General features: G+C 37.8%; 1 protein-coding gene across 2 annotated transcripts in view; it reads right to left on the bottom strand.

Annotated features, from left to right (window-relative positions):
* NELL2 (neural EGFL like 2) overlaps positions 1-26,078 on the bottom strand; it is a 380,317-nt gene that overhangs the window by 352,145 nt on the left and 2,094 nt on the right. The gene's annotated exons all lie outside the window — the stretch shown is intronic.

The following is a 26,078-nucleotide window of genomic DNA, read 5'->3' as shown; positions in this document are numbered from 1 at the left end:
CTATGACTTATTCACTGGAACTTCAGAGTGGAACCTTATTGGACTTAGTTAAGATCAGATCATACCTTAATATTTAGGAAGGGTCTAAATCCAAGGACTGACATTTTTATAAAAAGGCCATGTAACACATGGAGACACAGAAACACAGACACACAGAGAAAGAAGCAGGCAACATGAAGACAGAGGCAGAAACTGGAGTACTGCAGGTACTGGCCAAGGAGTATCAAGGATTGCTGAGGGCTACCAGAGAGCAGGAAGAGGCGAAACAGGATTCTTCAGACGGAGTTTTGCTAACTCATGGTTTCAGTCTTCTGGCCTACAGAAATCTGAGAGAATAAGTGTCTACTGTTTTAAGCCCCAAAGTGTGTGGTAATTTGTTACAGCTACCCTAGGAGAGTGAAAAAGTTGGCTTAAAGCTCAACACTCAGAAAACGAAGATCATGGCATCCAGTCCCATCACTTCATGGGAAATAGATGGGGAAACAGTGGAAACAGTGTCAGACTTTATTTTGGGGGGCTCCAAAATCACTGCAGACGGTGATTGCAGTCATGAAATTAAAAGACGCTTACTCCTTGGAAGGAAAGTTATGACCAATCTAGATAGTATATTCAAAAGCAGAGACATTACTTTGCCAACAAAGGTCCGTCTAGTCAAGGCTATGGTTTTTCCTGTGGTCATGTATGGATGTGAGAGTTGGACTGTCAAGAAAGCTGAGCCCCGAAGAATTGATGCTTTTGAACTGTGGTATTGGAGAAAACTCTTGAGAGTCCCTTGGAGTGCAAGGAGATCCAACCAGTCCATCCTAAAGGAGATCAGTCCTGGGTGTTCTTTGGAAGGAATGATGCTAAAGCTAAAACTCTAGTGCTTTGACCACCTCATGCAAAGAGTTGACTCATTGGAAAAGACCCTGATGCTAGGAGGGATTGGGGGCAGGAGGAGAAGGGGATGACAGAGGATGAGATGGCTGGATGGCATCACTGACTCGATGGACATGAGTCTGAGTGAACTCCAGGAGTTGGTGATGGACAGGGAGGCCTGGTGTGCTGCAATTCATGGGATTGCAGAGTCGGACGCACCTGAGCGACTGAATTGAACTGAACTCTAGGAAATCAAAACATGCTCATCAAAAGATTGCATTAGAAAATTGGTACTGAAGAACTTATTTACAGGGCAACAATGGAGAAACAAACATTGAGAATAGACTTATGGACATGAGGGGAGGGAAGGAGAGGGTGAGATATACGGAAAGAGTAACATGGAAACTTACATTACCATATGTAAAATAGATAGCCAATGGAAATTTGCTGTATGGCTCAGGCAACTCAAACAGGGGCTCTGTATCAACCTAGAGGGGTGGGATGGGAAGACAGATGGGAGGAAGGTTCAAAGTGAAAGTGAAGTCTCTTTGCAACCCCATGGACCAGGCTCCTCAGTCCACGGAATTCTCCAGGCAAGAGTACTGGAGTGGGTTGCCATTTCCTTCTCCAGGGGATCTTCCCGACCCAGGGACAAACCTGGGTCTCCCACATTCTGGGCAGACACGTTACCGTCTGAGCCACCAGGGAAGCCCAAAAGGGAGGGGATATATGTGTACCTATGGCTGGCTCATGTTGAGGTTTGACAGAAAACAGCAAAATTCTGGAAAGCAATTATCCTTCAATTAAAAAAAAAATTGTTTTAAAATTTAAAAAAAAACCAGCTAAGCTAGAGATGAGAGAAATGACTCTCTATATATAGATATATACATATACACTGAATACACTTATATACATACATACATATATACTATAAAATTAAGTAAAAGAACTGAACAGAAACTTCATTAAGATATATGAATGAGCAATAAGCACATGAAAAGGTACTTAGCATTATTCATCTTTAGGGAATGTAAATTAAAGCCAGAGATACCACTACATACTCATTAACACCCTTACAGCACAAAATGTAAGAGAAATCATGGAGCAACTGGGATGCTCAGACATTGCTGGAGGGAATATAAAATGATACAAGTGGTTAGAAAAACAGTTTAATAGTTTCTTAATGAGTTAAACATATACCAACCTTGTGAGCCAGCAATTCCACTCCTCCAATCTACCAACAAAAATGGAAGCGTATATACAAAAAAAGACTTGAACAGGAATTTTCACAGCAGCTTTAACGATAGCTAAAAATGAAACAAACCAGATATCTACCAACAAAATAATGTAAAAGCAAGTTGTGATATATGTATAAAATGACAATTTTAAAAGACAAATTTCGGATGTACTACATGAATGAGTCTTTAAAACATTATGCCGAAAAAAGGAATCTAGACATAGAAAAGAGAACAAAAAAACTGAGCTATGGTTATGGAGATCAGAGTTTCCTCAGAAGTGGGGGTGGCAGAGGGGAGTGGCAGGGATCACCTGGAAAGAGGGACTATGCCGCTTGAATTTGTTTTACATGAGAAATGCTGGAGTTCCTAGAGGCATGAGATATGAGATACATAGATATACACATTTATCAGACTCACTGAGCTGTACACCTAGTGTCTGTGCATTTTACCATGTATACATTAGAATCTGAAAAATACTTTTAAAGAAGAGCATAAGTCTACTCAATTTTAAAATTCAGTCTATAACAAATAAATCATAACTGTAGTAAGAAGTATTCGATTCTGATGACCTGGTCACAGCAAACCTCTATTTTCTAATTCTTATATTATTAAAGAATAATACCTTAGAGAGTGTTTATCAGTGTGCACATGTGATATAAAGGGAAACTATCTCTTAAATTACAATTGGTACCCATTCTCTTATTTTAATTCTAGGAAGCCATAAACTGGCAGATAATTCCAACCTGTCCCTTGCTGAATATTTTGGACATACTGTTTGGTTTTTTGGATATACCCTCTTGATCAACTGTATTTACCACTCAAAAATGTGAATAATGAGAGTTCTAAAGTTCCACTAAATTTCCTAAATAGAAGGTAAGTCTCCTTTTCTATACAAACTAGAAAACTTCAAAGTATTTGATCACTTCTAACTTGAGAAAATGAGATTAAATAATACAGACTCCAAACTATACTCTAAAGAGCCAACTGTCCTATTGTTTATGTCTCAAACAAAAGACCTTCCCATCCAAAATGAGTGGTCAAGGGCTAAAGATGGTTAATTGAGCAAAAAGTCTTTCTTAATCACATGTTGCCATTTCTGACCTCACGTCCATCAAGAGGAATAGGAAGGTGACAGGAATGAGGGGCAGTATTTCGAGCTCTGCTGCTCAATACAGTGCAGCCTGGAGAGCAGTCTACACTGGCCTGCGGTACGTGTATCAGGGCACTAGCCACGCAAGGCTTTTTAAATCTAAGCTACCAAAGTTACACAAAAATTTAAAGCTCAGTTCCTCATTCACGTTAGACACATTTCAAGTGTGCACTACAACACTTGGTTACCATATTGGACTAGTGGCTATCATGTTGGACAGTTCCACACATCACACCTTTTTATTGGACACTTACAATTTAGAAAGCAAGCTGGGGGCAAGAAACGGTCCTTAAGGTAAAAAATGCATTTTTAATTCAATGGAAACTTGCTATTCTGAAGCGAAGGAAATGACCCAACACTAATCAAGATTTGGAACCTTGTGAACCAGAGATTTTTCATAAAGTGAAATGAAAGTCATTCAGTCATGTCCGACTCTTTGTGACCCCATGGACTAAACAGTCCATGGAGTTCTCCGGGCCAGAACACTGGAGTGGGTAGCCGTTCCCTTCTCCAGGGGATCTTCCCAACTCAGGGGTCGAACTCAGATCTCCCACATTGCAGGTGGATTCTTCATCATCTGAGCCACCAGGGAAGCCCTTTTCATAAAGACACACACACAAAACACACATAGTCTTAAAGCAAAAACTAAAGGTCAATCAGCCTTATTTTTTTTTTCTCTGTGTTCACATGAGAGTCACCCCCAAAGATCTTTTAACAGCAAATTCAATTTGCCTCCATTTCCAAGGAATGTCTTTGAGCCAAGTTGTACTTTTTCTTTCTCTGGTTATTCTCCATTTATGTCAAGGATTTAATCCTGAAGGCATTTAAAATTCACCACTTTATATTAGAAAATGACTTGAGCTCCATGCTAAGGCAGTGCTGATTCTGGACTTATAAAAATGTTAATATAATAAAAATGGATTTGGAACATTTATACCAAGAGAACTAATAACCATACTGACTAACGATTGGAGTGGATCCACTGAAGTCACTGACTTGGCCATGTACATGGTTTAAGGCCATTTAAAAGACAACTTATAGGCTAGATGTCTGCAAAAGTGCTTTCACAGCATCTGTAGTTCATTATGCTACTATATACTTAGAGATTATTGACCCCCAAAGACCACAGAAGTTCTTTTGGGGCCGTCACGGTTAATGATACATTTATCTTAAGGGAAAATTCCAGCACTGCCAGGCAGTCTATGGGGTCAGCATCAACATGGACATTCTGCTTTTATGAAGATGCTTGATGCCACAGATGGGGATGGCTTCTTCTCCTCTTCTTTAGGGTGTCAGGGATCACCTGGAAAGAGGTACTATGATGCTCGAATTTGCTTTACATGAAAAATGTTGGAGTTTCTAACCATGTCAAACCCCGCTAAGAGAGTCCTCACTTTATGGATCACTAGCAATATTGATCAGCAGAGCTCCTCTGGAACATTTTCATTTATCATGGTGGTATTGCTCCTTCTGAAATCTATCGTATTTTAAGTTGCCACAACAGCAGAGCAGCCTGGGTTCCAAGTTAAAAAATATATGTATTTTTCTTCCATACTCTCCCCTTTCAGACAACATATCAAAGTGTTATGACATTTTACTGTAAGCAATGGAACCCATTTAAGATGAACAATGCAAAATAAATCCTAAAAAATTTTTTCTATTTTTTCTCAGGCCAATAATTTTTAAATTTTCTAAATGATCTTTCCATTTCCATTTGAAGTCTGCATGTATGATGTATACAGGTATTACTTTGCATTTTTCAGTTACACCACTTTGAAGAATTAAAAACAATCCGTCTATAACCCATGGCATTCTGACATCTCACAAACAATAATGTTCTAAAGCCAGTATCAGCCAAGGGTCTCTGGAAGGTGACTTTTTAATCTCAGAATGACTTGTGGTGACAGAGAGAGAGCAGTTGACTATCAGGTAAAGTTTTCTCCCATGCTACATAATGCATGATACCAGAACTCAGAATATTACATAACTATGATTCTAACAGTTCCAGGGCTGAAAAGCCAGGACAGAAAAAGAACCACAGGAATAGCTAGAGACTCAGCTATACAGTCACCATTATTACTATTGGCAGGGTAGTGACTGACCCCATGCCAAGCTCACTGGTACAGCAAGGATGCAATCAGCCTTAAGAATGGAATATGTAAATCATCATTCCTATGAAGTAAGCACATTGGATTATTCTTTTATTATATGTATTTTACTTCTATTAATTCCCTCTTCCATACTAAGATGCATGTTTCTTAAGCACTGTAATCATATATCCTATTGCTATTTACTGTTTAAGTCCACTGAGCTTTACATAGTAGATTTAACACTGTGGACTTATTTCTATTTCTTATGAGTAACAGGGAGAATATTTTATAAATTATTAATGCACTTTTCTGAATGCATTCACCTCAGCAAGCCTAAGAATCCTTCTGCCTAGGAGGATGATTCTGTCTCAGTACAGAAGGAGTGCAAAGAAAAAAAGCCTAAGTAATATTCAACTTCTGTAAGTCAAAAATAGGATTTTGCACTAAGACTACAGCCTTGCAAACCTGCTACTATCTCCAGAGAGGATTTCATAAATTTCTCAAGTCATTCCTTGTATATAATGAGAACCAAGCCCTTAGAGATCTCTGATATTCCCTGATAGCACCTGATAGAGATCTCCACCAGGGTAAACTGGTGATAGAGATCTCCACCAGGCAGTGCATTGTGCCAAGCAGGGGGGATGTCTTGGGATTCATCTTTCCCAAGGTCTGGATTGAGACCTTGCCAGAGAACAGATCAGAGAAACGGTTAGGTGGCTTTAACAGAGAGCGACGCAAAGCAGCCAGATAGCCAGACTACATTCATGTGGCAATCACAGCCAGACCTCATGAGGCTCTTCTACAGCATCAGCAGGACCAAAATAAGACAGTCATCCAGGTGACTCCACTGGCTCTGATGGTGTGCACAAGTACAAAGGCCAGTGTACAGGTAATAGCAGATATAGACTTGAGCCACAGTTGCCAGCCAAGGAGCAACAGGTGGGCCTGGGACATCACCCTGGAGAGCAGTAGAGAGATGCACATCAACACGCACGCACACACGCACGCACACAGATAGAGGAATCAGACAACAAGCCTCCCAAATATCTCAAGTCTTTCCTTTGGGTATGAAGTCACCAAAGCCATATCCCTCTCCTTATGAACCATCATCACTATAGAAAAAGGCAAAAGGGCCAGAATAACTGAGAAACTAGAATTTTTTTTTTTTAATCTACTCCTCCTCGCCTGAAAAGAGCTCATGCTTTAAGCAGTGGTCACTGGACAAAAATCATTTAATAAAACTATTTCAATACTTCTTTAAGGCAGGGATTACAAACTCCCCCAGCTGGCCAATCCATCTCCAGGCATGTAAATTTGAATTTGAATAGCTTTGAGTGAAACTTGAACTTTCCATTTAGCTATTAACCTCACTACTGCTTATAATCTCATAAACGGTTCAGTGAGCTTATTTATGTTACTTGCCCTGATCATGTAAGCAACAGTTTTGCGACGGTAGCTTTAAAAATTTAAGGTGATATAGGTCTGTTTCTTTCTGCTGAATTTACATGTTGGGAAGAAGGAATTCACAAATTAACAAGTTTTTAAAATTAAATGAACATCAGATTTCTTAGACAAGACACAAAATGCGCCAACCATAAAAGAAAAAAATGATAAATTTAACTTCATTAAAGGTAAATATCCCTACTCATTAAAAGACTCCATCAAGAAAATGAACAAACCACCACAAACTGAAGAAAACACTTACAAGGTATATATCTGATATATGACTGGTATCTACAATATACAAAGAAATTCTACAAGAACCAACAACAAAAAGATAAACAACCCATTTTTTAAATGGACAGAACAACTGAACAGATATTTCACTAAAAGAAATGACTGAATAGTATATTGTGCTATAGCAGGAAAATGCAAACTGAATCCAAAACGAGATACTTTTTCATATCCACAAAAACTGACTAAAAAAAGACTACAAAAACAAATGCTGGTAAGGATATGGAGCTTTTCTATGTGACCACAGGGATACAAAACAGTACAACCACTTTGAAAAACTGATTGGCAGTTCTTAAAAAGTTAAATATACATCTACACGGCAACTTTCACCTAACTTCTCACTTAGTATTTACCCAAGAGAAATAAAGCATATGTCCAAAAGAGATTTGTACAAGAAATTTTATGCAGCCTTACTCACATAACCAGTATTTTTCTTATTAGAAAAATACCAAATGTTTATCAACAGAGAAATAACCAAACTGTGGTACATTCATACAATAGAATAAAACTCAGCAATAAAAAGAAATGCATTGGTACATACAACATGAAAAAACTCAAAAACATCGCATTAAGTGAAAGAAGCCAGAAAAGAAATACCAAAAGAATACCTACTGCATGATTCCAAAATATAGGCGAACTTCCTCTATCACAGAAGAAATCAGAGCATAGCTGTGGAGCAAGGAGTGGAAAGCAGACTACAAAGGAGCCCAGGGAACGTTCTTGGGGAATGGCAATATTCTATACCTTGTTTTGGATAGTAGATACACAATTGTAGACAATTATCAAAAATTAAACTAAGCACTCAAAATTTATACATTCAATTGCATGTTAATTGTATCTCAATAAAAACATGTATGTATAGGCGAACACAGTCCCATAGGGAATAATAACCATTTTGAGAGACAGAACTAAAAGTATTTTCTAATTACTATTTTTCAGGATTACAAAAATAATGCAGACATAAATAATCCCAACAATATAAAAATGAACTAAGTGGGAAGAGAAATCTCTGCGTAAGTGGAAAAGTGTAAGAGATTGAGTGACAATGATGTCTATTCAGTACATTTGGTCACTTTTTAAATGGTATCAAAAGAGTCCTTTCAAAAATACGTTGATCTGTCTTATATATTACTGGCTGTGTTAATAAACTGCTATTAAAGTTTTTTTTATAATTCCAATTTTAGAAATTAAATTTAATAAGAGCGTAAGGCTTTTTTCATCAAAGAGGGCGCCGATACAAAAGTAATTTTTCCCTCTATAAAAAATTAATATTGGAAGTAAATACTAAAACACTGGAGTACAGCTCAGTGAATAAAGTAAGTTTATGAAACTGAAGTTTCTCACAATTGTAAAATTTACCAACTTGAAGTTCATGATAAAACAGTAGCAAAATGAATACATAATTTAAAATGACAGGGACTTGCAACAAAGCCCTGGCAATACCATTAAAAGGAGCCCATAGCAACGCTACAAACCTTTGACAACAATGACAACAATGCAGATGTCCATGAAAGAGAATAGCCAAAGGGAATCAGGAAGGAGCAAGTACAATTTAGGAAGAAAGCGGTGAATCCAGAGAAGGGATTAGATGAAACAGACAAATATGACTTCGCTCTTGGGGTTATCCAGAGCTCTGTGAGCCTAATTATCCTGCATACAGTATGCTTAACACACTCATACTGTAACTACATATTTATATAATTATGAATGAAATCTGATTAGAATGCTATCCATATTGTATTAATCAAGTAATTCATCAATGCTTCTTTTTTTGTTCAAAGAATTAACAAAGGAACCCTAAACAGTTATTGTTTGTAACAGAAATCAGTTCAGTCACTCAGTCGTGTCCGACTCTGCAACCCCATGGACTGCAGCACATCGGGCTTCCCAGTTCATCACCAACTTCCAGAGCCCACTCAAACTCATGTCCATCACATCGGTGATGCTATCCAACCATCTCATCCTCTGTCATGCCCCTCTCCTCCACTCTCAATGTTTCCCAGCATCAGGGTCTTTTCCAATGAGTCAGTTATTCACATCAGGTGGCCAAAGTATTGGAGTTTCAGCCTCAGCATCAGTCCTTCCAGTGAATATTCAGGACTGATTTCCTTTAGGATGGACTAGTTGGATCTCCTCGCAGTCCAAGGGACTCTCAAGAGTCTTCTCCAACACCACAGTTCGAAAGGATCAATTCTTTGATGCTCAGCTTTCTTTATAGTCCAACTCTGACATCCATACATGACTACTGGAAAAACTATAGTTTTCACTACAGACCTTTGTTGGTAAAGTAATGTCTCTGCTTTTTCATCTGGTCATCACAAAGTATCTTGGAAAGATTAAACAAGATCTAACTGGATTAGTCTGCCAAACTCACCCACCCACCACCACAGATAAGGTGAGTAAAGAATTCACACTCATAAATAAAAATTAATGGTAAACTTCAGGGAAAATGTGGTAATGGATATGGTAGTCATTTCTATACATTTTCTATTGGAAAAAATACTGAAGCATTAAATGGACTAAAACTGAAAACAAGTCCAGATTCCATTGTTTTTTGTTTTTTTTTTTACTTATAAAGGCATGTTAATAACAATATATGTACATATAAAAAAAGGTAGCCCACTACTGTTAATACAGGGCTTCCTTGGTGACTGAGCGGTAAAGAATCCATCTACAATGCAAGAGACACAAGAGACGTGGGTTCAATCCCTGAATTAAGAAGATCCCCTGGAGAAGGAAATGGCAACCCATTCCAGTATTGTTGCCTGGAAAATCCCATGGATAGAGGAGCATGGCAGGCTACAGTTCACGGAGTCGCAAAGAGCTGGACACGCCTTCACAACTAAACCACTACTACCATCACTGTTAGCACATGGCAATATTAAACAGAATGATATAAAATCAAGTATTATCTTCTGTCAGTCTTTTTTAAGCATCCTGCTAAATTTTCACTTTTCAACAACAATTTATTTACAGCTATAGCTATATTAAAGATGCTTACCCTTTGGAAGGAAAGTTATAACCAACTTAGACAGCATATTAAAAAGCATTACTTTGCCAACAAAGGTCTGTCTAGTGAAGGCTATGGTTTTTCCAGAGGTCATGTATGGATGTGAGAGTTGGACTATAAAGAAAGCTGGGCCCCGAAGAATTGATGCTTTTGAACTGTGGTGTTGGAGAAGACTCTTGAGAGTCCCTTGGTCTGAAAGCTGATCCAACCAGTCCATCCTAAAGGAGATCAGTCCTGGGTGTTCATTGGAAAGACTGATGCTGAGGCTGAAACTCCAATACTTTGGCCACCTGATGGGAAGAGCTGACTCATTTGAAAAGACCGTGATGCTGGGAAAGATTGAGGGCAGGAGGAGAAGGGGACAACAGAGGATTAGATGGTTGGATGGCATCACCGACTCAATGGACATGGGTTTGGGTGGACTCCGGGAGTTGGTGACGGACAGGGAGGCCTGGCGTGCTGTGGTTCATGGGGTCGCAAAGCATGAGACACAACTGAGTGACTGAACTGAATTGATAACTATAGGTCTGAGGAGGAAACAGCAGCCCACTCCAGTATTCTTGCCTGGAGAATCCCATGGACCAAGGAGCCTGGCGGGCTATAGTCTACGGGGTCGCAAAGAGTCAGACACAACTAAAGCAACTTAGCAAGCACATAGCTATAGACAGAATTAAAGTATAGTTCCAAAGATACAGTGCTTTTAAAATCAAAATGCATAATGATTTCATGGGTCTCTCTGGAGGATGGAATAGTGGCTGACTAACATTTATCATAAACCCAGCCCTCCTACAGAGGGAGGATATGCCATGTGCAAGATGGACTATTCCAGTTCCAAATGTTGGCAGCATAATGTGCCAATGAGACCCAGTTCCAGAGCCAGCACTACCCAGGTCTCTTCATGCATCACATACTGACAGCTGAATCTGTTTGTGAGTCGTCGCCATATCTTATTCTTCTTCAATGCGTACAATGCCACAAAGACGGATTTTGCCCTTCAGAAACATTTGATCTTTGCTTTCACTCCATTCTACTTTCTGTAATTAAAAATAAGTCCCTCTGCCACAAGAACGAAGAACATTTATTACAGACTTCCCATTGTACTCTCTCATATTTTTATGGACTTATTTTATGAATCCTCTCCATTTAATCCAGTAGAACCTAAATACAGTCACTGTCCAATGGTCATCAGTATCAACAAAGCATTTGATTTACTCTTTTTTTTTGAATAGAGAGACTTGAACCTGAAATGCAGTATCTCAGTTTAACAATACAAACGTTTCCTTCTGTGGAGTCACATCTCAATGCACACTGCTGGAGAAAAACAGCAAATTTTATTTTCCTTACCTACCTCTTCTAAGATACCGTGGAAAGAAAATGAAGCCTCTGATATCTCCAAGTATTATATATTTGTTGCACAGTTATACAACTTCAGAAAGTCTAAAAATTTTAGAGTTAGAACTGTATTTGCCACTCTTTCCTGTTTTTCCCACAAGAGAAAAGCTTTGTTACATACATATGGCTACAATTTAAACACTGCCTCCAGTTTCTTTATGAGGCAGCTCAGAGGGTGAGTGTTTACCTAAAATCCGACTTTTACTTGTCTGATGCCTGTGAAATTAATTAACATCAATCCCAGAAAGTTTTAGAAACAAGACTGAGCCTGCAACTTTCCACAAAATATCTGGCCTTTTCCCAACTTTGCCCTCGAACTTCACTAATTTGCTGACCAAAATAACAAAAAGTAATCGTCATTAAATAGGTAGGTTCTCTCCCACTCAACAGTTTCCTGCTTGGTCAATGATTCACAGAATCAACACTCATTTTTTTCCATTAGTCTCTGAAACATATTCTAATTTGGATATGTGTTATCAAAGAACAATTTAAATTACACTATTTTCACCAGAAATGCAACTCAGTTATTAAAAGTGGACCCACAGAAGCAAAGGGATGAAATGGACTATGAGATACTTTGTTGTAGAGAGGTGTCTATGATAAGGATAATGAAATTTTTGCAGCAACTTGAAAAAAATTGACCTCTGCATCATAGTCAGTGTTTTCAAGGTGAGTGGCAATAAATACACATCTATTCTGTGTTTTTGTCCCCTTTATAGGCCTGATTTTTCGGAAATTCTCGTACGTCATCTTCAACTCAAGTGCTTATCACCAATTCATCTCAGCCTCAAATATTTCTTAATTTTAACCCATAATTGCCTATGAAAATCATAATTTAAAACAATGTCCTATCTTTTCAGGATTATTGTTCATCATAGAAATTAGTGATGGACTTCAAGAAGGGTTTGGTAAGGGTTATGGTAAAGGCAAATTACATTTCAGTTTGAAATGTTAAAAGTCCAATTAAAATGAGTTCCAATTTCTGAACCTTGAATTTTAAGTTAAAGAAATTTGGTAAAGTCATGTCTGTGTGTTTTCTTTTAGAATAATAATAAAACAGAAGTGTCCTAAAACCCCCGACAACCCCAAGTGTGCATTCTTTGGTCTCAAATATGGATTAAACAATTCCACTTTTGAGACATCTAATAGCATATTTCCCTTTTACTTGGAAGTATGACGTTTCTTCTCCTGTAAGAAAAATCTCTGTTTTCTCTTAAAAGGCAAAATCAGAAAGCCTAGAGTCACAGTGCTTTTCTAAGATGTTTGAATTTTCTACTAAATATCCTATATAAATTCACTCAACATCAGAGGATAGGCAGTATAAACAAAAGCAGTAACATTAATATATATTAACCCAACTTTTGAAAATGTCTCAGAAGGAAGAACAAATATATGAATGATAGTACCATAAAATAAGCTGCTTCTCAGGATTAGTCATACACTTAAATAAATCTGTATTTATAGTATAACTAGCAATTTCATGAAACGTAGAAAGAAATAACAAAGCATATCAGTGAATGACATGTCTGCCTCCAAAATCGACAGGCTCTCAGGAATCATCCAGGTTCAACATTCAGTTACTAGGAGCACTGCCTCTCATTGGTAGCACACAGCAACCATTTTTATGTGCCTTTTAAAAAAAAAAAAAAAAAATCTGTCAGTCTCCAGGAAGAACTCTGCTCTGTTACAAGTATACGTCAACACACACAACTCAAAATGAGGATGTTCAGCTACCAATTACTGCCGGAAATTTAAATTAGTTCTAAAAATATAGGTTATGTTCTGCTCTGAAATACTTAATCTATTTGGCACTTTTTCTGGGACATTTAATGGTCCATCAGTACAATGTGTTAGACTATAAGAACATAGAATTAGACATACTGTTTGCCTAGGGGATTCTCCATTTAAATAGAAAAGCAAAAAGATTAAAAACTAAACACCATGTATGGAAGAACTAAAGTGGACCACTTTATTAAGAAAGAATATTTATATGACACAAATGAACCCATCTATGAAACAGAAACAGACTCAAAGGCGTAAAGAACAGACTCAAAGGGTGCCAGGGCAGGGGGGAGGAAGGAGGAGTGGACTGGGATTCTGGGGTTAGCAGACACAAGCCATTATATATGGAATGGATAAACAACAAGGTCCTACTGTATAACACAGGGAACTATATTCCATACCTTGTGATAAACCATAATGGCAAGAATATTAAAAGAATGTACATATGCTTAACTGAATCACTTAGATGTATAGCAGAATTAACACAGCATTGTAAATCAACTATATTTCAATTTTTAAAAAGAAGGAATATTTATAAAAGAGATACACAATGCAGAACACAGTAGTCAATGACAAGATATCTCTCAGTAGCAAACTTCAGAGTATTAGAACAATCCAAGATGCTTTTTACAAGGGAACTGTTTTGAAGAGAGAGCCCCAGATTGTCAGAGAGATGAAAAAGAAGATGTCCTGGATACTCGTGGTTACAATAAAAAGAAAAGTTAATTAAAAGAGAAAAGATAATAATTCACATTCATTTGGAACCAAAGTAACATTAGAAATCATTTAGCCTAACCCCCACCCTTCCCCCACTGAAATATTTTCCTTGATACAGGTCATTTAATCTCTATTTGAGTATTATTAGAAGCATGTTTATTGGATGAATGAATGGATGATTGATGGACAAATATTGCTTAAAATAAGTCTCTTAATTTTTGAATTTATATGTTGAAAATGCCTTCCTTATGTCAACTCAAAATTTGTCTCTTCCTAACTTTCTTTGCAGATCCTAGTTTTGTCCTCTATAACAGTTCTCCCCAGTATAAGAAGTATGAGAGCCACAAATATGAGTCACATAAATAAATTTGTTTTTATAGCTACACTAAAAATGTAAAAGAAATACATCATTTTAATTTTAATAACATATCTATTTAATCAAAATATTATTCCAACATATAATCAATATTAAAATATTGCAATTTTATAGATTGCCTTCAGAACTCCAAGTATATTTTGATGCTTCCACTGCATCTCAGTCTGTATCAACACATTTCAAGTACTTATGAGCCACAAGTGGCCAGTGTCTGCTCTACTAGACAGCTTAGACAATGGTTCACAAATTTGGCTGAACATTAGAATCACAGGAAGCTTTTTGAAAATGTAGTTCCTAGGACTCAACCCCAGAGATACAAACTTGGTTTAGGAAGGTCTGAGAATATTTCTAACAAGGTAATTAACCATTGATCATCAGACTAACACTTAGGAATCACTGTTCTGGAACAGTACAAAATAAATCTCAGATCTCCCATATATGACTAGTCTTCAAATATCTAAAACATAGGTCATATGTACACTGTCTTTTATTCTCCAGGCTAAAATTTTGCTCCAGAACAGCACAAAATAAATCTAAGTACTCCCTTACATGACGACCCTTCAAATATCTAAAATACAGGGTCACACCTACAGTCTTTATTCTCCAGGCTAAAATTCCCAAGTTCTTTCATCTGTTCCTCATCTGCCATGGTTTCCAAACCTCTCAACTCTCTGGTTGCTGTCCTCTGGGCAGGACTCCAGTTTGGTTCATTTACAGTAGTGGAGAAGCACCACAGCACAGATAGCCCAAATCAGTCCTGTCTTGGAAATCTTTCTTAGTGCGTTCCTATGAATATGCGCGTCTCTGCTAAATGGTGAATTCACAACATATTAAACCAAAATTGTAAATTCTCATTGTCAAGAAGTATTCATGACGTTCAGGTTCCTCACCATGCTGCTGTTTTCCCTGTGGCACTCTTCATCTTGGGGTGGAGAAGAGCCATCTCAGAATAATTCAGAGACTAAGTTAAGGAGAACTCGCTTTTTCAATTCATCTCAAACCTCTTGCCTTTTCTTATGACTGGAGAATAGAAGTGTTTTGATTTAGTAGAAGAGCTCTTCAGCCTTCTTTAAAGTTACATAAATATAAAACAGAAAACATCACACAAAAACAACCAGATCTGTCATGACCAAATGGACTCAATTCAACACTACAAATATTCACTTACTGATGGTTTACTGAGCACATTGTATTTGCCACCACAATAGGCCATGAGGCCACAAGAAGGAATGAGGTAGAGTTCCAAGCCTCAGGAGATTGCAGACTAGTCAGCAAGACAAGGAGATTCATGTGACAATTATTTATGGAGTTCCTACTATATGGTAGACACTTGACTGATCTACTAGTGAATAAAACATTCCCAAAGCCCAGCTCTTAGGAAGCTTACTCTTTAGAGGGAAGAGGGAGAATAAACAACTAATATGATAATTGAATTACTCATGATTCTAGATGATAAATGTTATAAAAACTAACAGATCAGACTAAAGTATATCAAGAATACTTGTAGGGTAGAAGACAAGTTGAAATTTTACTCAGCATTCAGAGTAGGCCTTATTAACAAATTGATAGTTGATAAAATATTCGAAACAAGGGGGAAAACATTTAGATATCTGGGAGAGTAGGATTCTAGGCAGAATAAACAGCCAGTGCAAAGGCCCTGAGTCACGAGAGTGCCGGGCCTGTTTAAGGAACAGCAAGGAGGCCAGTAGAGTTAAGGCCAAGAGCAAGGGGGAGAACAGCAGGCCAGAGAGTAACAGGGCAGGGCAGGAGTGTTCATGTAGGTCTTTGCAGGGCATAATAACTTTACCTTTGACTGAAGTGGAGAACTATTAAATGTTTGGAGCAAAGCAGTGACGTGATGTGAACTATGTTCTGAAAGGATCATTCTAGCAACTATGCTGAAAACAGACTGAAAGGAAGCAAGAGTGTAAACAGGAAGACCACTTAGGAGGCTACTACAATCATCCAGGTGAGAGAAGGCAATGGTGTGGACCTGGGAAGTAGCAGCAAGGAAAATGGAAGTGGTCCGAGTTTTTATATTAAGAAAAATACCTAGCTATAATACAGTGAGGTGGTTGTTTTAGCAGAGAAAGCTAAGACGGCACAGAAGAAACAACAATTTCACCAAAGGAAAGGTTAGTAGCTTAGCCGAGTCCTGAAAAATATATAAAAGTTCACCAGGAAAAAAGAAAGAGAAAGAACCATCCAGAGAAGGGAACTGGCAGAGTTGTTAGTGACCAGGAAAAATATAGGGCATGATCCTTTTCCTGGGGAACTTATTGTCTCAGTAGGGAAACAAGACAGTAAATTACTTAAGATCAGAGTCCCAGTGACACTGGAATGAAAATTAGCAGAGAGGCTATGGGGAGAAACAATCATTCCAGCAAGATATGTTCAAGAGAAGTCAAAGATGTAGCAGGAAATGTAGGAAAAGGGACTCTAATCCATAAAGGACCCACAGGGCCACCCAAGGGTCCTGCCCACATTGCACTGGCCCTGCAACCACCATTCAAGGTTCCACAGAATCTTACCCTCTATCACCAGCTCCCACCAACAGACCAAAGCTGTACTTTGCCAAGGAAGGGCAAGGTTACCCAGACAGAGACAGGTAAAAAAAAAAACTGGGTTGTGACTCAAAATCTATATACGACTCAGTTCAGTTCAGGTCAGTCACTCAGTTGTGTCCAACTCTTTGCAACTCTATGGACTGCAGCATGCCAGGCTTCCCTGTCCATCAGCAACTCCCGAGCCTACTCAAACTCATGTCCATCGCATCGATGATGCCATCCAACCATCTCATCCTCTGTATATATGAGACTCAAAATCTAAGCTAGACTTTTAACACACTTAAAAAGCAATGTGTGTTGCGGTGACTATAGAGGAACTATATTCTGAATCTTTTGTTGATTTACTCTATGCCCCACCCCGACTTCTGAACAGTGTACAACAGGGCAGATTATACTCCTTCCTCTACAAACGGACCCATTGTTGCCATCTCTCTCTACCCAAATCAGCACGTCCTCTTCACCCCAATAAAGCCCAAACAGAAAAAACAGAACAGGAGCTGCTGCGGGGCTAGTTTCTCCCCAACTCCAGTTTACCTTCACCTTCATCCCCACATCACACGGCAAGTCATCTTACCTTAGCTCCTCCACAAAACCCAGCTTTCCTACCAGGGAGCCCCTAAAACAATCCAAGGGAGACTGACCTGCTGCTAAGCTGATTCCAAAATAAAAACAATATATGAGTATTGAATGTTTGATAAATGCCAGGCATTACCAAATAAATTACGTATATTTATTGATATAATTTACACATCAACTCTAAGAAATAGTACCATCATTATCTCAATGGAAGTAGAGATAAGTAGCAAGTTAAAGTTAACACTAGCAACAAAGGAACCAAGATTTGACCTTGAGATATCTAGCTCTGGAGTCTATGTTCCTGACTACTAAAAACTACTACAGGATATCAATATGAACTTGGAATTGCCTCCATAATTTCTTCCCTTTGCTAGACAAGCAAAGTGTGACCTTCTGAGCACTGACTTGTTGTCTTCCTTCCACATTTTTCCTTTGAAGGGAGAGACACGTGCTTGTCTGGGCTCCCAATCCCTTCCCAGAATAAGACTGTCAGGAGGGTTCCCGTCAGGAACATCACAGCAAATACTTGTCCAAGTGCCCATGTCCAGCTCCTGGCAGCAGCCTTAATGAGAAAGGGAAAAGTAGTGCTTTTCTTCCCATCAGCTCTCTCGCTAATTCTTTTTCATTATGGTAGTCCACAAATGAGTTTCAATAAATGTGACGCAAAAGTTACCATAACAAAAATATCCCCCAATAAACTATTTGCTTATAAAATGTTTCCACATACGATTGGCATCTCTCTCTTCAATGTCAATTCTAAACTGAAGCCTAGCAAAAGTTGAAAAGTTTCATACAGTCAGTAAAAACAATATAAGAGAAATGCTTACATGACTCAAAGGCACTAGCTTTTGATGATCTGACACAGACAGATAAATTTTTAACATGAAAAATAAAAATTTGACCAAAATAATAAATACCTCAAACTGAAAGATTTCTCATTAGAAGGTTAAGAGACAGTCCTTAGGTATTTTTGCAAAAATAAGCAAACAAACAAAACACACAAAACCCCAATACTTGGCTTTATCCTATTTGTTCTTATAATTGGCTCATAGTTAAATGATTATGTACATTTCATCAACTATAGACTAGGACAAATAATTTTCAGAGTTCTACCTTCTTTACGCTACAGTTCCAAATTTTCGTTTTCACTATTTACAATTAAATTTTAGTTCCTACTTTACCTCCTGCACTAATTCATGTAGACATCTTTCTTCCTCTAATACACTTTATGGCTTCTTTATACATAGTAGCAGTGAAATAAATATTTGTTAAGTTGAATTAATGAATCAATTAAGTTGAAATCAATAGGAGACATATCACACCTTAATAAGGCCTTTATACCTATTACCTAAGTTATCAGTTACCATGTTGACAGATAATTATTTGAATTACAGATAGAAAATAACCCCCCAAAAATAAGCGTCTGCAAGAATGGGGTCTGGAACCAGCATGACATGAAGGAGCCAGTGGGAGATGGAATAAAGCCAAAGAAATGCCCTTCACTTCAGCTATTTTTGAAGATTCACGCCACAACCCTGGTGGTCCAATGGTTAGGACTCCATGCTTCCATTGCAGGGGCATAGGATCAATCCCTGGTCAGGGAGCTAGAATCCCATAAGCCGTGTGTGTGCTTAGTTGTTTAGTCGTGTCCAACTCTTTGCAACCCCATGGACTATAGCCCACCAGGCTCCTCTGCCATGGGGATTCTGGCTCAGCTAAAAAAAAAGAAAAGATCATTCACCTGTCAAAGTCTGTCAAGATTGCTCCAGCTCCTCCCAAGTTAGCATCCTACAGAGATCCCTGGCACTTTCAATAGGAAAACTCTAGTTATTCTTGTAGTCCATAGTTCTGAGGACCACACTCACAGGGTGCCAAACACCATGCTAAGTGCTATCCATTCTACTTCCAAAATATGCATGCTTTCTATTTTCCCTCTCAACCTCTGGATTAACCTGTTGTGGGGAGGAAGGATATATTTTTGAAAAAGAAAAAAAAAACAAAACCATCACTTGATTTTACTGTTTGTTAAGAATGAACTCATAATTAAGTGATGGAGAGAATCCCTTAAAGACTAATAATTTAGTATAAAGACTCTGACTTTATACTTAAACTTTTAAGTCCCAAACGACTAAGTTAACTTTAACTGGCTACTTCAAATTTCCAGTCATTACACAAATATATTCTCATGCATAGTTCAAGACAGGCTCAAAAGAAAGTTTAATTCAGTTACAAAATAAATGTTTAACATATACATCACTTTCCTATTGCTGCTGTAACAAATCCCCACAAATCTCATGGCTAAATCAATGAAAATTTATTACCTTACAGTTTTAGAGGTTCAGAAGTCCAAAATGAATCTCACTAGGCTAAAATCGAGGTGTCTGTGAGGTTATGTTCCTCCTGGAGGTTCTAGGGGATAATCCATTTCCTTGCTTTCTGTAGCTTCTAGAAACTGCCCACGTTCTTCGCCTTAGGACCACATTCCAACTTCAGAGTCAGCAATGGTCAATCGAGTCTTTCTCCCATTGCATCACACCGACTCTTCTACATCCCTCCTCCATGGCCATGGCCCAGAGTACTGTCCTGGGGGGAACCCCCTCCAGGACCCGGTGGGCAACCCCCTGAATGATTACATGAGGCTCACCCAGATAACCCAGGAAAACGCCCATATCTTAAAGTCCACTGATTATGAACCTTAATTCCTTTGCCAACCTAAATCCCTCCATGTAACATAACATATTCACATGTTCTAAGGATCTAGTACATAGACAGTTAGAGGATCATTATCCAGCCTACCACAAGCTGTCCTTTAGATGGACAACCTGTCCATCCCTAATGAAACCGCATTTACTTATCCCCAAACCCCCAAAAGACTCAGTCAAGCGTTTAGAATATCAACTCAAAGTTTAAAATCTGGTCTAAATCTTACCAATTCGAAAGCTCCAAATCTCACCATCTAAATCAGGTAAAAATGAGGCTTTGGATATTATCCATCCTGAGACACAATTCCTATCATCTGTGAAACTGTGAAACTAAAGAAACAAGTTCTCTCCTCCCAAAATTCAATGGTGAGATAGACAGGGGATAACGGTTATTGACACTCCCATTCAAAAAGGGAGAAAATGCAAGTTAAAAAATTTAGACATGAGACCCATGCAATTTTGAAATCCAGCCAAGTAAACTGCATCTGGTTTCAAGGTCTGAGAATAATCCTCTGGGCTGTAAGTTTTGTCTTTGGGGTCTCAGTTCTGCCCACGAAAGGTAGCACATGTTTACAGCTGAGCAGTTTAATCAGCCTGTATCTTAGTTGTAGAATTTAGGGGGTCCAACAACCTTCTTTCATTAAATCCTCTCACTTCCCCATTCAGGCCAGAAGTGTTATTGCTGGTATGATCTTCTTAAGAACCTTGTGCATTTCCCATATATGTCATTGAGATTTATTCCAACAGAAAGAGGTTCCTGCACAAACACCTCTTGGATAGATTTCTCTCTATTATGGGCTTCCACTGAGATGTATGAGGGAATTCACGTCACATGTTCAATTTCTTTAAAGAGCCCTCTTTGGAACTGAATACTTTGGCTTTACTTCTGAGGCACTACCAAGATGTTTTTAGGTCACACTATCAGCTTTCTTTCCAAAAGAGGCTTTCCTGCCAGCAAATCTCCTAATTTCAGCATATTTTGCAATCTGGATAGGCTAGAAATTTCTCAAATGTAAAGTTCTGGTTCCTTTTTGCTTAAGAATTCTTCCCTCAATCTATCTTTCTCCTTTCACATTTTACTATAAGCAGTAAGAAAAAGCCAGGCTGCACCTCTGCATATATATTATCTCAGCTAAATATCTAAATTCGTGTTTATAAGTTTGACTTTCCACATAACACTAGGGCAGAATTCAGCTCAGTTTTCTGCCACTATCTAACAAGGATATCCTTTCCTCTAGTTTCCAGTAACATGTTCCTGATTTCTGAGCCCTCACTAGCGCTGCCTTTATTGCCCATATCTCTACAAACAGTCTGTTCATGACAGTTCAGGTATCCTCTGAGATGATGTGGGTTTTCTCTACCATGTTCTTCCATCTTTTTCTGAGTCCTCACTAGTAGAACCACCAACATCCCTATTTCTACTAACAATCTATTAAAAGGAATCTAGCCTTTTTTTCTATCATGCTTCTCAAAATTCTTCCAGCGTGTGCCTATTGCACAATTTCAAAGCCATTTCTATGGTTTTACTTCTTATAGCATCTCCCACTTCCATTTATCAAAACCTGTGTTAGTTTCCTATTGCTGCTGTAGAAATCACCACAAACTTAGTGGCTTAAATCAACACCAATTCATTACCTCACATTTCTGGAGGTCAGAAGTATAAATGGAATCTTACTGGGCTAACATCAAGGCGTCAGCTGTGCTGTATTCCTTCTGGACACACTGAATGAAAATCTGTTTTCTTACATTTTCCAAATTCTGGAGACTGCCCACATTCCTTTGCTCGTGGCCCATTTTTATCTTCGAAGCCAGCAATGTCCAGGTCTAGTCATTCTTTGCCTCACTCTGACACTGGCTATTCTAGCTTCTGCTTTCACATTTAAAGGACCTTTGTGATTGCACAAGGCCTACCTAGATCATCCAAGAAAATTTCCTTATCTTAAGGGCAGCTGACTTGCAACCTTAATTCCCCCTTGACAAATAACACAACATATAATCAGGTTCCTAGGATATGAACATCTCTGAGGGACTATTATTAACCCTGCCACAATATATATTGCATAATGATAAACTTTCAATTCTTTTATATGAATATGATGTACCGTGTAACCTGATCCATGCTGTCTTCATTAGCTTCATTTCATATCACAATGCTTAGGTTTCCACCACTCCGGGTTTCTTCTATTTTCTCAAATACACTATGCTCATTCGAGGAAAAGATTTTTGCTTATGCTATCTCCTTTGCCCATGTTAGCCTTTCTTTCTGAATCCCCACAGCTCCTCTTCCCCAGACTACTCTTAGGTATCCTTTGGCTATCAGCTTAAGTAATTCTTCTTCAAAGAGCTTCCCTGATCCTGAAACTCCCTAAACAAGATGTAGATTCTCTTACATCCTTAGTTTTTCTTCATATCATTTATCTTAATGGTGATTAAATTATTATCTGTGTAATTGTTTGTTTAATGACTACTTTGAAGGCATTATGAAAGTTCTAACTTCATTTATTATATGCCTAATACCTAGCAGAACAGTAACTACACACAAAATTCTTCATAACAACATTAATTTTATAATTGGGGTACTGAAGCTCATAGAAATTAACTTTATGACAGAAACACAAATAATGGAATTCCACTTGTTCTATCTGGTTTTTAAGCCTAGTCACTTAGCCCTTAGTCACATGTAACTGGTCTCTCAGTCACTGCACTCTTCTGTTCTAATGGAGCACCAATGATCACTGTCTCTGAGTCCGCAGATGCTCTCTGACCTTCGCTGAAGGTCAGATATTCACTGAAGACAAATATTCACTGCCACTCACTTTCCTTATGCAGTTGCTACCACCTCATCAAGCCAATGACCCACCACCAAATGTCCAATTTCATTCTTATTTTCAAATACTGTCATCAGGATAGACTTGGGGATACTTTTTTCCTTCAAAATATTAAAGTTCTTTAAAATAATTACTAAAAAAATTATTTTCAAATTACCAAAGCAGGGGGGAAACATGCTTTTATCTTATCTACTTATTTTGTGGAGATTAATGGTATTATAAAAATCTGTGGACACCCCAGAAGAAATTTTATTAAACCAAAGAGGAAATGATCTAGTTTGGGAACACAGCCAGGGCAAATGTTAAAACCAAAGATCCAAAATCATATTCCCTCAACTTTAAACAAGGTTGGTAGAATTTTATTCATAATTGTACTAGTCCTCAACATTTCAGAATTCTTCAGCATCCAGTCCTCCATTTGTTAAAAACATAAGTATATTTTTGTGTCTTAGTCAGATTACAGCTAGAAATACAAGGAAGATCTTGATACAAATTCCAAATTATTGCCTGTTCACCTGTTTCTTTTGAAAACTATTATCACTGGCACAGATCAAAAGCCACATGTATCAATGGATGACATAATTTAGTATCTTATTACTTCAATTTCCAAAACAATTATAGACCAAGTTTCAACAACAAAACAACTTTTGTATAAAGATCAGATATAACTTTAAAACACATTTCTCTTTGTTTTGTTATATATATAATAAGTTGCATGATAATTTACCAAAAAGTATTTAGATTTGAAAAGTACCAAATTACAAGCATCTTAAAAACCAATAAAGAGAAGAATGAAGTAACCAAAATATTAAGTAAGCAAAAGTCATTGGGAAATTACATGCTGAGATTTCTTTCTAAGAGACAAAAGACAGTATGACTGCAGAAGAAAACTGATGGTTCACAAATCTCTCCCACCTATTTAAAACATATCTGACAGCACAAACTAGCTTAACTGCTAGGTTTATGTGAAATCTGAGAGCATCTCACAGGTTTTGTAACGTGTTACTATTCCTGCTATGACATTTCACAAACTATACAAAAATATCTGCAGCACCCTCAATTCACTATAAAACAAATCCATACAGTCTTTAGAGGCTGAAAGCTTTTGCCTTTCTAAAACTCATGAAATCCCACTGAAGCAACAGGAGTCAGAACTGACTTCTTAACAACAGTTTCCACATTCTAACTGCAGAGAACAGAACTTTCCAAGGCAATACAGAACTATCAAGCAGGCTCAAACACCCGCCTGCTGCCAATTTTAAATCCTCAATCTGAGAATAAGAGAAATCATTAGAGCATAATAAACATATCAGTGGCATAAGCCTACTGAGAACACGGGCATGTGCGCAACCTCACTCACTCAGTTCTGCCAGACTCTTTGCAACCTCATGGCCTGCAGCCTGCCAGACTCCTCTGTCTGTGGAACTGTCCGGGCAAATATACTGGAGTGGGTTGCCATTTCCCATTCCAGGAGATCTTCCCGGCCCAGGGATCAAACCCGTAGCAGGCGGATCTTTACCACTGTGCCACCTGGGAAGTCCCCACCCAATAGTAACAACTTGCTGATTGATTGGCTATATGAAATAAGGTTGATAATTAGACAAGAAATAAAACTTTGCATCTCCAAATCTCTTAAAACCTTGCTTCTTGGGCATTTAATCTTTCTAAATATTGGTCTTGGTACCAACACAGAAACAAAAGCAGCTCATCAGTGTGCACTGATACATAGTAACTATGGACAACTCATTTGCAACACAATGCCTATCTTGAACAACTGACAATTTAAATAAAAATGAATACTAAACATTTCTTTTTTATTTTTTTAACATTTCTTTTTTTTTAATTTTTATTTTTACTTTATTTTACTTTACAATACTGTATTGGTTTTGCCATATAACATTTCTTTTTTAAATTAACCAGAAAAAGATATTGGTGCCTTCTTACTATTTCTGAGAAATTGTCTAGCATTAGAACATAAAATGTACAGTCCTGAAGGTTTCTATTTGTGACAGCTCAGACACTCTTCAGAGAAAGCCAAGAACACCAATATAATTTAAAGGACCTTTGGAAATTTTAAGGACACTTCAATGCCATTTATTTATCAGACGCTTTAGCTTCCATAAAGCTTTCCAGTTACTCAATTTGGCAGTCCTGAAATAATTTTGTTTCCAGTTCACAGGGATTGAAAAATCAGAGATTGGAAAAAAAAAAAGGTGGGGGGAGAAAAAGAAAAAACAGGAGTTTAACCCTAATAACGCCTTTATTCCACTCTGTGAATTTTGCTGACAGTCTAATCTTATTTCCTTTATTAGATTTGGTCATTGTTTGTAAAGGGTTCATATCAAAGTCACACATACACTCCCCACCAAAGGAAAAAAAAAAAAGACTTTTAAGTAAATAAAATATTATCACAAATATCTGTCATAATAAAAACATTTAGTGGGTGCACCATAATTAAAAGAGAAAATTACATTTACCATATTGTAAGAGTAAACTTGTTTTAAATAAACGCAACATGGGTCAGTTTTCTCCCTTCCCAACTGTAAGCTTTGGTGTTACTGTCCATGGTGACACATACTGGCTATACTGAGCAACAACACCTCTACAGCAACACTCAAGTTTTATTTTATGCCTATTTCTTGGTGGTAATTTGCTGAAGAAGTTTTATTTTGCATATCCAACTCTTTATTAATTATGAGTTGCCATGTTTTTGAAGGCACAGCACCACAATTACAAAAGAAAGATCTGGGTGGAGGGGGTGGAGAAGATGCTTTAGTCAGTCCATCAAGTATGTTAAACCAAATTCCATTTAACTTTTGCCTTCATCTGTACTTCACCATATGGGAAACTACTCTTTCTGTATGTGTTTATCTTTCAGAATACTCATGTTACAGCATCTCCCCACAAACCAAGAAACCTTCAAAAGTGTTGGTGAATCAACGCTTGAAAGCTTGATTCATTGGAGTTTGCTTCTGACTACCTAACACGGGTAAATTTAAATGCAGACACGTGCATAGCCAGTCCATTGACTTCAATAAAAACGTTTTAAAATCCTAAG

The sequence above is a fragment of the Capra hircus genome, chromosome 5, assembly GCF_001704415.2.
Source record: "Capra hircus breed San Clemente chromosome 5, ASM170441v1, whole genome shotgun sequence".
NCBI lineage: Eukaryota > Metazoa > Chordata > Mammalia > Artiodactyla > Bovidae > Capra > Capra hircus.
This window is presented reverse-complemented; position numbering and strand designations above follow the sequence as displayed.